The sequence below is a fragment of the Meles meles genome, chromosome 6 (assembly GCF_922984935.1).
Source record: "Meles meles chromosome 6, mMelMel3.1 paternal haplotype, whole genome shotgun sequence".
Lineage (NCBI taxonomy): Eukaryota > Metazoa > Chordata > Mammalia > Carnivora > Mustelidae > Meles > Meles meles.
The window spans coordinates 147,797,166-147,811,643 of NC_060071.1; positions in this window are offsets into that span (position 1 = coordinate 147,797,166).

The following is a 14,478-nucleotide window of genomic DNA, read 5'->3' on the forward strand; positions in this document are numbered from 1 at the left end:
CCTGTGAGCCCGGTCACCTTGCCTGGAGCTTGCTAAACTACAACTCCAAGCAAGATACCGAGAGTGCACCCCCAAACTTTAGTTCAGAGCACCCCTGACTCGGAGTCTGATAAAGTCACGGAACCGTAAAAGGAGGAAATTCTTCTAAGGGCATCTAGCCAGGCCCCTTATGACCATAGTAACTCAGAGAGGGAAAGGACTGGCACAAGGTCACACAGCCAGTTGATAAGTATGGTTAGACGGGGGTGGGAGGGCTCTCGGCTTCTGCTCTGGCCTGTTAACATGGTGAGCGGTGGCCCAACTGTCACGAAAGGTGTGATTCACACACCAGTCTGGGCACCAAGCTCGGCACACCAGTCTGAGCTGAGCATTCGCTGTGTGTGGGCACCATCGTGCTTCTGCCTCACCACACTCGTCTGAAGAACGCACGCCTCCTCCAGCCCAGGGGGCACAGTCTATACCAAGCAAGGAAGCCTTCCAGGCCACGCTCTCAGATCAGAGCTCCGGCTCCAGCCCAGCTCCCGCCATCAGAGTCTTTTAAGAATTTGAACTAAGCACAGTTGCTGAATCGGCCTGCGCCGGGCCTGAGGACACGAGATCCCACCGATGCACAGGTGACATCTCCGTGTAGTAAATCATAGGTTTCCCCGGCCCCCCTCTATGCCTCTGCCCCACCCCAGGGGGCTTGTTGGCCCTCCATCAGCCCACAGTGGAGCGAGGCCCCGGTGCTCCAGGGGCAGGATGAGACCAGGGCTGGGGAACAGACATGATGAAGGCAACCTGGGCTCCAGACGGTGGGATAAAGGGTCCCACATCCTTGAGAAGGGGAGCGGACGTCTCAGCAGCACCGGGGAGAGATGGATGCTGAATGCCGAGGTGTCCCGGTCTGAGGGCCCCATCCCCAGGACCACCCCTGCAGCCCAGACACATGGCCTGTGGCCCCATCCAGCTCCAGATCATTCTGGACACCTGTGCTCATCTCCGAGTGCTCCCAGAATGAATGACGGGGAGCTGGGCGGCTTTAACACAATAGACAGTCTGTCATGTTTCTGGAGGCCGTGAGTCTGAGACCAGGGCGTCTGTGCGGCTGTACTTCCTCTGAAGTCTTCAGGGGAGGATCTGTCTTGGCTTCTTTCTCGCAAGGCAACCGCCATGCCAGTGATGGCTTAGAGCCCATTGATGGGTTTAAGGCCTGTATGATCTCAACTGATCACATCTGCAAAGACCCGATGTCCAAATAAGGTCATGTTCTGAGGTTTCGGATGAACGTGAATTTCTTGGGGGAGGAGAGGTCATGATTCAACCTGACGCAACCCCTATGCTCTCTAAAGAAAGAAGGCCCCATATACCTTGAGGGGCCATTGGGTGTGAAGACAGCATGGGGATTCCACGACAGGCCCGGCCTGTCTCTGTCGCGTCAAACCAGGGCAGTGATGGTGCCAGGAGAGCCAGGGTTCAAGGGGAAACTGAAGGCCTGTGGGAAAAGGGCAGGAGCGTGGAGTAGAGGGGAGCCCCAGAGAGAGAAGCCGCCAGCCCATCTTCCTGTCCCCACTGTGTGTGGCCTCCCTGTCCTGGTGCTGGTTTGCACCGCGCAGTAGACATCTGTGGTTCTGTTGGCCCCAGAATCCAGGCTTTTCCTTCCCCGCTGTGGTCCTTAGAGTTCGGGCGGGCTGGGCCAGCAGGGCTCCTAGCGGGATACATGCGCTGTGCCCGGCCCAGCGGCCCGCGCCGTCCCTCTGCACACCATGGTTGTCCACTCGGGACACCAGGGTGGGGGTGGACCAAATCAGGGCTCTGAAGGGGCGCTGAGATTGCCGAACGGCAGAATGACCCTTGGAGTCACCTTGCCACCTCCCACCGCACAGGGACGGGAGGCTGGACGGACACCGAGTACAGAAGAACGGACACGGGCCTGACATCATGCGAGCCGGGGGGTCCCGCTGAACGCTGGACTCCTTGATCACAAGAACCAGTCATTTCCCCTGAAGCCAGCCGGAGGGGAGTTTCTATGCTAGCAGTCCACACCTGTGCCCGCTGCCAGCTCTGGCCACCTGCAGGGACCGAGTTGCACAGAAGGCATGTCTGACTCGTACCAGGTGTGCACACAAGACCCTGTCCACACTCGGTCCCCAGGAGGGTCACATATGTGCGCCAGGCGAGGCCAGAGACCAGGTCTCAAGCACAGATGGCCAAGACCACGTCCACGCTCTAGACCCTGCGCCACCGGGCCCAGCCCACTGTGGCAGTGGAAGGAAGCGCCGGACGATGCACAACTTCCAGGGCCATCTAAGCTCCTCTGGGGGCTCTAGCGCCCCAGGCCCTGCATGTGCGGCCTCCCTTGTATGGCGGCGGCTACGAGCCCCGGTTCCGGGAAATAAGGGTGGAGTTTGGGGCCCACGGAGGAGAGAAGAGGACCTCTGCAAGTGGACAGACGTCAAGAATGAAGGAAGCCTGTGGTGGGCATGAGGCAGAATTGCTGGTCTAAGTCCAGCCTCTGGGGGTGAGGGGTCTGCCTTGTGATGGAGGGATACGGGGTGCAAGCCAGGTCTTAGGGGGCTGCTGGCCAGACCCTGCTGCCTTCACAGCCCTTCAGGGTCTACTTCCTTTCTGTAAAATGAGGCCCTTGGTCTTTAGGAGGACCTTCCATTACCGAGTTTCAAGGTCACCAACCAGTAGGAGGCCTGGGGCTGGAGCCCACCGTTTCCCAGGTGACCACAAGGAGACTGGCTAGAGATCGGGTGAGCGGGTCTCCATGGAGATAGGACCAGGATCCCAAGACCCATTGGTCTGTCCTTCCTCCAACCTGAAGCAGGAGCAAGGCCAGGAAAAAGATCATCTTAAAGGCCTGAGGTCCTCTAGGCCACCCCCATTGTTCTACAGAAGGGGAAACTGAGGCCTGGGGGTCCTCGGACAAGAGCAGAGCTGGATGCCTGCCCCACCACCGTCGCCCATGGAAGTTGGCCCTCATGAGCACCCAAAGTGGCTTTCCTGCGGCAGGTCACAGAGGGACCCGCGGTCACCAGTGGCAACGTTGCCCTCTCAGCAGCCCCGCGAGTGGCACGACAGCGACTGCCAGGTCGCGAGTGTGCGGGATGGGGGACAGGGTCACAGCAGGGAGGCAGACTTTGGGGGCCCAGGCCGACAGGAGGCAGTTTGGTCCCGGGTGGTCTTTGGATTCCGTCTGGAGCTAACTAGAGGTCCTTGGCCACTTCGACTGCGTTGTGGAGCAGCTATGATGGAGAAACGAGTGGTGTCCTCCCTTCCAGCTTTGGAAGGGCATCAGGGCAGGCCCTGCAGGGGCCTGGGAGACACCAGGAGCAAGGCAGCCCCTCTCCTGGCCTCACGTGGTCCCCGTGTAATGAGGACTTGGACCAGAAATTGTCCAGGGTCTTCTGCCTCCCATGTTCTGGAAACCGCAGGAACTACAGCTGACCTGGAAGCAAGCACCAGAGCACCCCCCCACGAGACCCCTGAGGGTTCACTTTCTGGAATCCTAGTTTCTTCGGTTTTCTTCCTAGGGTCCCAGTATTCTCTTGGGGGGTGAGTTTTTAAAATGGCATGACCATGGGTCTCTCTTTAATACAGAAAAACGCAGTCAAGGAATGGAAGGCTGTTATGCCCCCCCCACCCCCCACCCCCCCCACCCCCCCACCCAGAGGCCTGAAGTTTTCTAAAATAAAGGCACACTTGCAGCCAGAGAGGAGCCCTGGAGGGCACGGAAAAGGTGAACAGTGGAAACCCACAGCCCCCGGCCCGAGGCCTGACCTCCAGCAGCCCAGCAGATGGGGGCTCGCGGCCTGCACCCCCACACCCCCCGGCAGGGCCCTCCCCTCCCCAGACCTCAGTGTCCTCATCAGCAGAGGGGGTCGACCCCTCTGCCAATAGACCCGTCTCCTGGGTCCTCTAAGGACCTGGTGAGTTACAGGCCCTCAAGCACCTGGGGGAGAGCTCACGACAGGGGGACAGGACTCCCCGAATTCGCCCCTAGCAACGCCCCCATCTGTCTTTTCCCCCTTTCTTACCTTAAAAAGGATCAGACTTTGTTTAGCATCTTGCTTTCCTTGCCGTGTTTATTCGAGAGATCAGTCCGTCCCAGCACGCATGGACAGGGGCACCTCCCTCTCACTCAGGAGCCTTTAGGTCCACGGGCTCACCCTCCGTCCCCGTTTCCGGCCCCGAGGCCACCAGGAAGTCCAGTTCCCAGAAGCGCCGACTCCGGCCCATGCTGCGTATGCATTTTCAGCGTGGCTGGATTCACACTCCCGGCACCCAGCGTCCCACCTGCCAGCCCAGAGATCCCTGCAGTCTGGGTAATTTCCCATCTGCCCCAGTCACCCCCTCGGGGACAGCCTTGCAAGGCAATGCGGGGACCACACTGGCCGCAGTGATGCGGCAGAGAGACGGGGACCGGGAGTGGTCTCCAGCACTGAGGGAGATCTCAGGGATCCCGGGGGGGGGGGGGGACAGGAGCCACAGCCAGCAGCCAGGTGCTCACCCCTTCAGGCGAGCCCAGCTTTGGGCTCCCGGGATATTCTGTAGAGCGAGTCCCTGGGCTGGGAAGTCGCCTGGGACGCTATCAGCCCGCTTTCCCTGAGCCTCTCCCGAGGCAGCCCTCTGCGGCCCGGAGTTGGCCGGGATGCCCGCCTTGGGCCCCTTCAGGCGGCCTGTGGAGACAACCCACTGTGTGGCCTCCTTAGCAGGTTTGGCTGTGACCTCAGAGAGCCGGCGACTTGTGGAAACAGCCAGACGCTGTTCTGAGCCAAGCCCAGCGGGGCTGCTGCTGGGGCCAACCCCGGTCACCATTCGAGTGACCACAAAACAATGAAGCCCATCTGCTCCTGCACTGTGACCGGCCTAGAGAAGGTTCCAGAAGAGAGGCTGCAAACCTGTTTCCAGTGAAGGTGGCCCCGTTGGGTAAGGAGGCAGCCTCCAGGGCAACAAGGGGACCTGTTGGGGCAGGCTGAAATTTAGCTCACTGGTTGAGAGAGTCACACGCTGGCTCTAATCACCTGCCTTGACTGCGGGTTGGGCCACAACCTCCAAGCTCCGCCGCGTCTGTGGCTTTGCAGACACCGTTCCCTGTGCTCCGCCTGCCATCACCTGGCCCTTCAGGGCCCTTTGCCCCCTCCTGTGGCCACTGAGTCATGGCCTCGTCCTCCAGACATGATGAGCCTCCAGAGGTCACAGCTCTTGTCTCTTCACGTCTGCGTCTCTGTAGCCCAGAGCAGTCAGGCCCACTGACAGGGATCTCGCTGGAGCAAGAGCAACGTTTAGAGCAGCCCCTGGACGAGGGCATCGGAAGACCTGGGGCCGGGACCCGAGAGCCACAGGGCCCGGCATCTCACGCCTCAGTTTCCTAGCCTCTAAAATGGGGTGTTGGAACCACAGGAATCCAAGGCCCCCTCCAATCCTGTTATTTGTGGATTTTCTCATGGCGGAAGCCGGAGGTTGGGAGAGGCCAGGGGAAGACGAGAGTCCCCCACATTCTGTCCCCCACATGCAGTGAAGGGACAGCTCCATCCATAGCCCCCAGGACAGCTCCCAGACCCCACGTCGCCCCCGGGGCAGGCAGCAGGGGTGCACAGGAGGGCACGGAAGGACACGCTTTCGCTGACCGTCCAGCCCAGCAAAGCTAGAAACCGTCAAAAAGTAAAAATTCCATTTGTAAACAAGATCGAATTATTCAATTGTGAAACCAGGGTCCGTGGAATTTAAAATAATTTAATATGAAACAATATCATTTGAAATGCTGGCCAGCCGAGGACCTAGGGGGCGGGGGGCAGGGAAGGGGGAGACCTGGCCTCCTGTGGCCAGACACGTGGAGCCCGGCCTCAGGGAATAACAAGTCACGGGTCGACGGGCAAGACAGAGAGCCGACTGCGTGGCTAGCCGGGACGGGGCCCCTGTCCTCCTGGGGTCACAGTCGTGAGAGGCAAGCGAGACGCCAGCCATTCATAAAGCAGCACCGGGGAGCAGGGTGTTCTGGTTAGGTGGTGTATAATCCAGGCCAAAGGGAGACCCAGGTGGAGCCCAGGGGGGCGCACACCCCGGGCCCTCGCAGGCGCTGTCCGGGACACTCCAGGCAGTCCCGGGTCGTGCTGAAGCACTGGCAGAGGGGCACAGGGGCACAGGGAAGACGAGTGCTCGGAATAGACCCAGTGACCACTTCTGACCCCGGCTGTGTCTGCACTGCCTGCGTGACCTGGGCAAGCAAGCCTCTCCCCAGCCTCTGTTTCGTCGTCTGTGCGATGGGGATAATCCCAGTCTTCACTCCCTGGGGGCATTGAGGGTCAGAAATCCTTCACGTGCCTTCCCCTGAGAGCTGACGTCCCCGACAGACAGGAGCGTTCCAGGTAGAAGGCGTGACGCACTTGGCACCATCAACGGGTGCCCGCGGCCGGGAGGCTCGGCGCAGGTGCCCCAGCTGCCTGTGCAGGCGGCTGGCTCAGGATCCCGGCCGCGGCGCCTGCAGAAGGATGGTGCCGGCAGGGCCCAGCAGATCCTGGTAGAGCAGCCCCCTGCCTCCACGTGTCATGCCTCAACACAAACACAATCGGGAATATTTCAGGACTGTAAGCGCTGGAAAAACAAACCCAGGGAGCCCAGACAAAGAGCGCAAATGCTAACTTTCATGTCACATCCAGAAACCACGTGTTCATCAAGCCACCTGCAGGCTCGTGGCTCAGCAGGGAGGCACAGGCTTGTTGTGTTTAGAAACCAAGCTAGCCGTACAGCTGGGGCACCGCCTCCCTCCAGCCTCCCGGATCCCGCGCCCCCCATGGAGCAGCCCTTGGGGCTGCCTGGGATTTCAGCATGGGGACAGGCACTGGTGCCTCTGGGTTTCACATCACCTGGGAACCAGTGGGGTGGAGTGGGACCTTTCCATCCCTGCGGTACCACCTGGGCACCTCTCCCGGCACAGAAGGGTCTGGAAAACACCCAAGGTCACCTGGCCAGTGAGTAGCAGAACTCACACGAGGCCCCCGGACTCCCCAGACACGCCCTCTTCCCCCACCGCCCTGGTCTTCCCAGCCCCCAGCCCGCTCATGCAAACCTGCTACCTGTGGGCTCGGGGCAGGCTCCAGATCCCTCCTACCCTTTGAGACACGATGCTGAGAAGCGTTATTTTCACTCGTCCCCGAGCCTTGCCAGATTACATTGTCAAGGCCGGCACTTTGGAGATATTCCCTTGGTTTCGCAATTCACGCGGTGACTAACACATGTTACATTTTGAAAACCTCTCTTGGTAAAAATTTAAGCTGAATTGTAAATACATAAAAGTCTCGTTGTTAATGGGGTGCATGATTTCTCCGTGGCTGTTTTGTAATCCCGAGATTCAGAAAGGATGTGGAATTCTATAAAAATGGATAACGAGCTCCCGCCCAGAGCTGCCCTTTGAAACCATCACTGCGGGCAGCAAAGCAGCCCTTACAGCCGTCCATCGTTATGTAAGTTACAAAATCACTCCGAGTTTCCTGCCTCTGACGGGCCCAGGACACCTCGTAGGGTGATCAGAGCAGGGCACAGCAGAGGACAGCGTCCCTCCATGGGGCACGAGCCCACGTTCATGGGTGGGGTGGAGACACGGAGATGTTAAGTTGTGATATGGGATAGAGCGGGACTCCATCCCAGGCCCCATGCCTCTCTGCACTATGGGAGACCCCCGGCTGTGCCCTTCACGCCTCCCCCCTACCCCTGCTCCTGAGCACCTGTGTCCCAGGTCACTCACTCTGCATCCACGTCAGCTGATTCCACCGGAGTGGCCCCACCTGGGACAGTCAGTGGTAGGTGGACAAGCGGGGTCTCTGTTGGAGCATCCGAACTAGGAGGTGAGAGAGGATGGGGCAGTTGGCAGCAGGACAGATGTTCCCATGCACGATGGCATTGGCATGAGAAGGTGACGGGGAGTCAGAAGAGGGAGGACACAAGTCGAGTGTGGCGAGGAGTGGCCATCGGCTGTGAGAGAGGCTGGTAAGGGAGTGGGCGCAGGGCTCCCCCGGTCCCCGCGGGCTCAGGTGTGTGGCAGGCATCCGGAGGGCAGGCAACCCCTTCAGGCCCCGCCAGCGCCTCCCTCACACCCCCGATTTATTGCCTTGGTGGATAACGCTTATCAGTCTGTAGTTATCCTGTTTCTTCTTTCGTTTACCGTTCCATGCCAATGCCCACGCTGGACTGTAGACTCCGGGCACTCAGTGCCCTGTCTGGCTGGCTCCCTGCCATATCAGCAGAGCCCGGCCCAGTGTCTGGGCATAGTGGGCGCTCAGTAATTGCTTGTTGAACCCGTGCATCACAGAACCAGGGAGCCACCCCATTCCGGCCGCCCCACCACGTGGGTAACCATAAGAAGTCCAACTAGAGGCAGGGGCTGCTCCACAGACAGGCAACAGCGAGGTGAGGCGGGACCTCCCCACCAGCAGAAGGCCAGCCACGCAACTCAAGACAAGTATAGGATTCAGCCAACTCCAGGATGAGCACTGATTTTCTTCCAAGTTCACGGCCAATCTGCCCGGGATTCTCTGGGGGCCCCGCCTGCCTCCAACTCCCATGGCTGAGCTGCCTGCAAAGCCCAGGGACTCAGGCCATCAAGGCATGGTCTCCCTGATGGGGTGGGACCCCCAGCCAAGGCCCCTGTTGCCTTAATGTTGTTGCAGTAAAGCTAAAAAAAAAAAAAATGTCCACCAAAGATAAACTGTGGAGAAGGTGCTTTCGGAAGAAACCTTCATGGCTGTGAAAGAACTCAATTTGGGAGGGTCGCATGTGCTTCTTTTCTGTGATACCTAAGTGGGCAAGGAGCAGCCCGAGCTCTGGAGACACCCACGTGGGCGGGAAAGCGGTGGGAGACAGACCCAGGGATGATCACAGTACTGTGCAATGGTGACCCAGGCACAGAAGAGCAGCACGTCCGGGGCCCCAGCAGGGGAGGGCCGGCTCTAAAGGGGTGTCATCTGGGGGTCCCCAAAGGAAGGAAATTTCCGTTGTCTCTTGCCATTTTAATTCGGCCGCTCTAGGATACCTGTCCTATTAGAGCCAGTGGAATTACTCAGCTTTCGGTAATAAGGAGTTTTTCTAGGTCATGCAGGGAAGTGCTTTAAAGTTATCCTTTTTCTTTTATTACAGCAACGACTCACAATGCTTGAAAGGACATTTCCCTTAATTCAATTACCAAGTGAGCTAAATGCATTCGCTGAAGATAATTAAGAATCTTTATAAATATAAAACAATTATCCCATCAAAATACAGTGCTCGATGTTATTATTCAAGCTAGCTTTTCAATCAAGCCCCACTCCTTTCAAAGCAGTTCCAGAGCATTCCAGGCCCGCCTTCCCTGGTTTTCCCAGGCACAGCTGCCTGTGTCCAGGATCACCCGGTCAGGCCATGTCGTCCCGTGAGCTTCTCACCATGATGCAAGATTTTGCCCACATCCACCTCACTCCCTGGACCACGAGCTGCCCACGGCCGAAGCTTTCCCCGCTCACCTCTAGGACCCTCGACTTGGCCCAGAGCAGGTATCAAGACAACGTGACATGGCCCAGAGGAGCATGGGGAGACAAGAGGACCCCGGTCAGTGCGTTCTCCAGCTCAGATGCTCCCGGTGGGAGTCTTCCGGTGGGAAGACTGCGGACACAGCTCCTTCAAGTCTGGAGTCAAGTTGGTCATGAACCAATGTCAGCTTCTTGGTATTGGCACACGTCCCACGGTGACCTGGGGGGAAACTGGGTGAAGGGTGTATGGGAACTCTGTACTGTCTTTGCAACTTCTCTATAAATATGAAATTATTCTAAAACTAAACATTGGGGTGCCTAGGTGGCTCAGTCGGTTGAGCGCCCAACTCTTGATTTCGGTTCAGATCCCGATCTCAGGGTCCTGGTATCGAGCCCCGTGTTGGGCTCTGTGTTCAGCGAGCAGTCATCTCAAGGATTCTCTCTCTCTCTGTCCCTCCCCCCACTCCTGCACACGCACACTCTCTCTCTCAAATAAATCTTTTAAAAAATTTTTCAAAATTAAATGTTTATTTAAAAAAAACAAAGGCCACAATGTGACTGAATTGTGAATTGTGAGAAGCGGAAAGGCAGATTCGTTACTGCTCGGTAGTCCCCATCTTTAGGAGCCTGCGTGGGACCCCCCCCAACCGCCCCCAACTCCAGGGCAGGAATGAGAACGGCAATGTTCTGTCATGTGCAGGGCTGGGAAGGGGGCACCCTTCTGCTAGAGCTGTGTTTGGTATCAGGTGCACCAGAGCCGTCCACAGCCCTATAGTAACAAGCATCAGAGCACGCCTCCCGAGAAACTGACCTCCAGAGGGGCCAGGCCACGTTACAAACCCTCGGAGCTGCGTCATGACGATCACGGTCACACCATAATAATATCTACATTTAAAATTTTGTGGGGGAGCGCCTGGGTGGCTCAGTGGGTTAAGCCTCTGCCTTCGGCTCAGGTCATGATCTCAGGGTCCTGGGATCGAGTCCCGCATCGGGCTCTCTGCTCCGCAGGGAGCCTGCTTCCTCCTCTCTCTCTGCCTGCCTCTCTGCCTACTTGTGATCTCTGTCTGTCAAATAAATAAATAAAATCTTTAAAATAAAGTAAAATTAAATTTTTTTATAAACTCACAAATATTTCAACATTTTTCTGTGGTCGGCAAAATCGAACAGATGTTCGTGAGCCCCCGAGAATGGTGCTGAGACGCACGCTTGCACGGTATCTGGCAAACGTAATGGAGAAGCGGGGTCCCCAGGCCGCACTTCGCAGCTCAGTGACCCAGAGTGACTTCCTTAACCACCGCATCTTCGATCCGTCCCGTGAGAACCAGGGATAATGATGCCTGCTTTGCAGGCTTTTATGAGGACTGCCCGAGTTAATGGGTGTGAAAGCCCTCACTCGATCTTGGCCCCCAGGAGGAGATCGATAGGGACTGGCTGCCTCTCTGAAACATCCCAGTCATCTGAGCGGACCGCAGCATTTCCAGCTTCTAAGCGTTCCCGAGACAGCCTCAACTAGAGTCTGCCCACAATAAAATCAAGACCTCTTGATTTTGTTCCGCCAGCTGTCTCGTTACCTGAAATTAGAAGTACTGGAGAGCCGTCTTGCTCTGAGTGCTGTGCGGCACCCCACACACCAGCCGAGGCCGACAAGCTAGGTTTCCCTGGGTGGTTGCCTCTGGGGGGCGGGGGCCTTTCTGGATCTCATCCTTCTTCCAGGCCAGAGAGGGTGTTTATGAAGAGCTCTGACCGAAGTCTAGGCTCAACCCAGAATTTCCCTGTTTGCTTTTGCTCCTCCCGGATGAGCTGGCGGGACAGCCTGGGAACTCGTGCTACCCCTATGACCATCTCGGCGTGGGTGCCAGGGCTGACCTCCCAGCTAGGTCTTCTGTGCCGCTGCTGCTGAGAGCTCAGACAGGCTCGTCCTTTTAGCTTAACTGCCACGGCTGAGCCCACAAGGGAGACTCGCTCCTTGGCATTCCCACAAGTGCTTCCCGATTTGTTTAGCTTGGGAAATTGGGCAAGAGCAGGTAGAAAACTGTGGGTCAAACACAAGCCATTGCAAGGAACTTACTCACACTTTACCAACAGCAATTATTCATTCTCTTTCCTCTAGCTGGCTCTTTACATATTCATTCATTCAGCAAATATTTATGGAGCAGCCAACATGGGTCTCTGGGTCCCCTCACACCCTGACCTCCCATCCTTGCAGACCAGGTCAAAGGTTGCCTCCCCCTGGGAACCATGTGCCGGGTCCCCTTGCCAGACACCAACCCTCTCTGCCCCGAGGACAGCCAGGGGAGGAGCTAGCTGTGGGATCAGACAGGCCTGGCTGAGAAGGAAGGCTCCAGGACCACGGATGTGTGTCCTTGGGCAGGTTCCTGAGACTTTCTGCGTGTTTCCCCACCTATAAAGTGTGGATAATAATAAGAACACTTACCTCCTGAAATGAAACGCCTAAGAATGCTCCATAAAATGCAATGAACAGGGGTGCTTGTGTGGCTCAGTGGGTTAAAGCCTCTGCCTTGGGGGTCCTGGGATCGAGACCCACATCGGGCTCTCAGCTCAGTGGGGAGCCTGCTTCCTCCTCTTTCTCTGCCTGCCTCCCTGCTTACTTGTGATCTCTGTCTGTCAGATAAATAAATAAACTTTAAACAATGCAATGAACATCATTTGCAATAAGCATCTGAGCTCACAGAAGTAAAGGAGGCCCAAACCCAGAGGATCGGAAAAGGAGAGTGACGAGCTGATCCTGACACCGAAGCAACCTCAGGGCATCGGGCAGTCCCAGCATCCTCGCAGGGAAGGTGCTCGGGTACAGGAGAGGGCCTTGGGCATGAGCCAGGCTGGCTCAGAGGGCTCCCGCTGCACGGAATGGGCATCTAGGTGAATTCCACCTGCTGGAGGACTGATGACTTCTAGCGCCCCCCAGTTCAACGTTCCCCTTCCTCTAGGCACAGACGAATGGGTTTCCGACCCCTTCCAATTAGCCTGTTCTTGGGACTGGTTCTGGCCAAAGCATGCTGAGAAGAGATGTGAGGCACTTCTAGACTAAAGCCATCAACAGCCAGTGCCAGACTCTGCAGAGCTATCTCCCACCCCAGCCGCCAGGTGCCTGTGGAAGCCATACACACAGATGGCACAGCTGTGTTGCAACTGATGAAACCTGGACCACTGACTGGCTCCATCCAGGGTGGACAGTTGCCTGGAGAGATGCTCAGATTCCCTGCAGACTTTCCAAGAGCTTCAAGAAATAAGCCTTTGTTGGGTTATACCAGTGAGAGGGTCTGTTTGCTCCTGAAACAGAATGTAGGCTACCCTGACTAACACAGCTGGCAAAAAGAGATAGCAAGCAAGGGAGAAAGAAACATAACAAGGTAACTTGTTCATCTCTACCTGTTCATCTCTATCTAGAAAACTAATCTCCTCCAAGAATTCATATCCACAGTCCTTACTTCACAAGAGTTTGGGGGTTGGATTTACACCATCTTTGTGACCCAGAAAACCCCAAGCTATAAAATCAATTTAAAGATATTTCTGGTAAGATCCAGCTTCTGGAGGAAGGAAACTGAAATCCCCCTCCATCTGGCCTCATAGGATTTCCACAAATATAGAGCCATCAAAAAGGCAATCCCAGTCCCAAAATAGAACCCCCAAGTTCATCAAATAAATGCAATCACTGAGTAGGAAACTTAAATAAACTTTTTTTTCTTAGTGTTGTAAGAAAGGAAATCGAAAAATCAAACTATGGGCAATTAGCAAAATACTATCAAGAAAGACCAAATAAACTTGAAAAAGAACCAAAACAACTGGCTATGAAAATCTTATTAATAGTATTGAAACGTCAATTTTTGGTAAAAGAGCAAAAATTAGGTGTAGCTGAAAACAGAATTCATGAAATGGAAGGCATACTTAGTGAAACAGGGATGAGGGGGTGTACTCCAGGCAGAGGAGACAGCTGATGGATTCATCATTTGCACATTCTCTTCTGTGGAGCAGCTGTCCAAAGTTTTGTCCAATGTTGCACTGTTTGCCTTACCATAGAGTTGCAAAAATGTCCTTATGTTTCCTGATAGAGTCCTTTACCATATGGGTGTCGTGTATTGCAACCATGTTCTCTCAGGCTGTGGTTTGTCCATTCATTTTAACAGGGCCTTTGAAATGCAGATTTTATCCATTTTGATTACCCCTTGTTGACAAGTTTTACTTTTATGTTTTGGTCATTGGGGTCTTATTAGGAAACCTCCACCTACCCCAAGGTCACAAATATTTTTTCTGTATTTTCTAGAAGTTTCATAGTGTTGGCCTTTATGTTTAGGTCTGTGTTCTCTTTCAAGTTAATTTTTGTGTCTGATGTGAGGTAGGGGTTGAGGTTTATGTTTTTACATACAGATATCCAGTTGTTGCAACAATATTTATTTTTTAAAAAATTTTATTTAAAAAAAATCAATTGTTCGGGGCACCTGGGTGTCTCAGTGGGTTAAATCTCTGCTTTCAGCGCAGGTCATGATATCAGAGTCCTGGGATCAAGCCCTGCACCAGGCTCTCTGCTCAGCAGGGAGCTTGCTTCCCCCCGACTCTCTCTCTGCCTGCCTCTCTGCCTACTTGTGATCTCCCTCTATCAAATAAATAAATAAAATCTTTAAAAAAAAAAAGAAGAAGAAGAAAAATTAATTGTTCCTCTATACATGGATCCATTTCTGGGTTCTTTATTCTGTTCCATTGAACTGATATCTATCCTTATATTAATCCCTACTATTGCTTTATAATAGGTCTTAAAATTCAATAGTATGAATCCTCCCATTTTGTTCTTTTTTGAAAATTGCTTTGGCTATTCTAGTCCTTTGCATTTCCATTCAAGTTTTAGTATCACCTTGTTAATTTCTACAAAAAGACAGGTTGTAATTACAATTGGGATTATGTTGAATCTACAGATCACTGAGGACAGGACTAACATCTAATAGTATTAAGTCTTTGGATCCATGAACATGGTATATCTCTT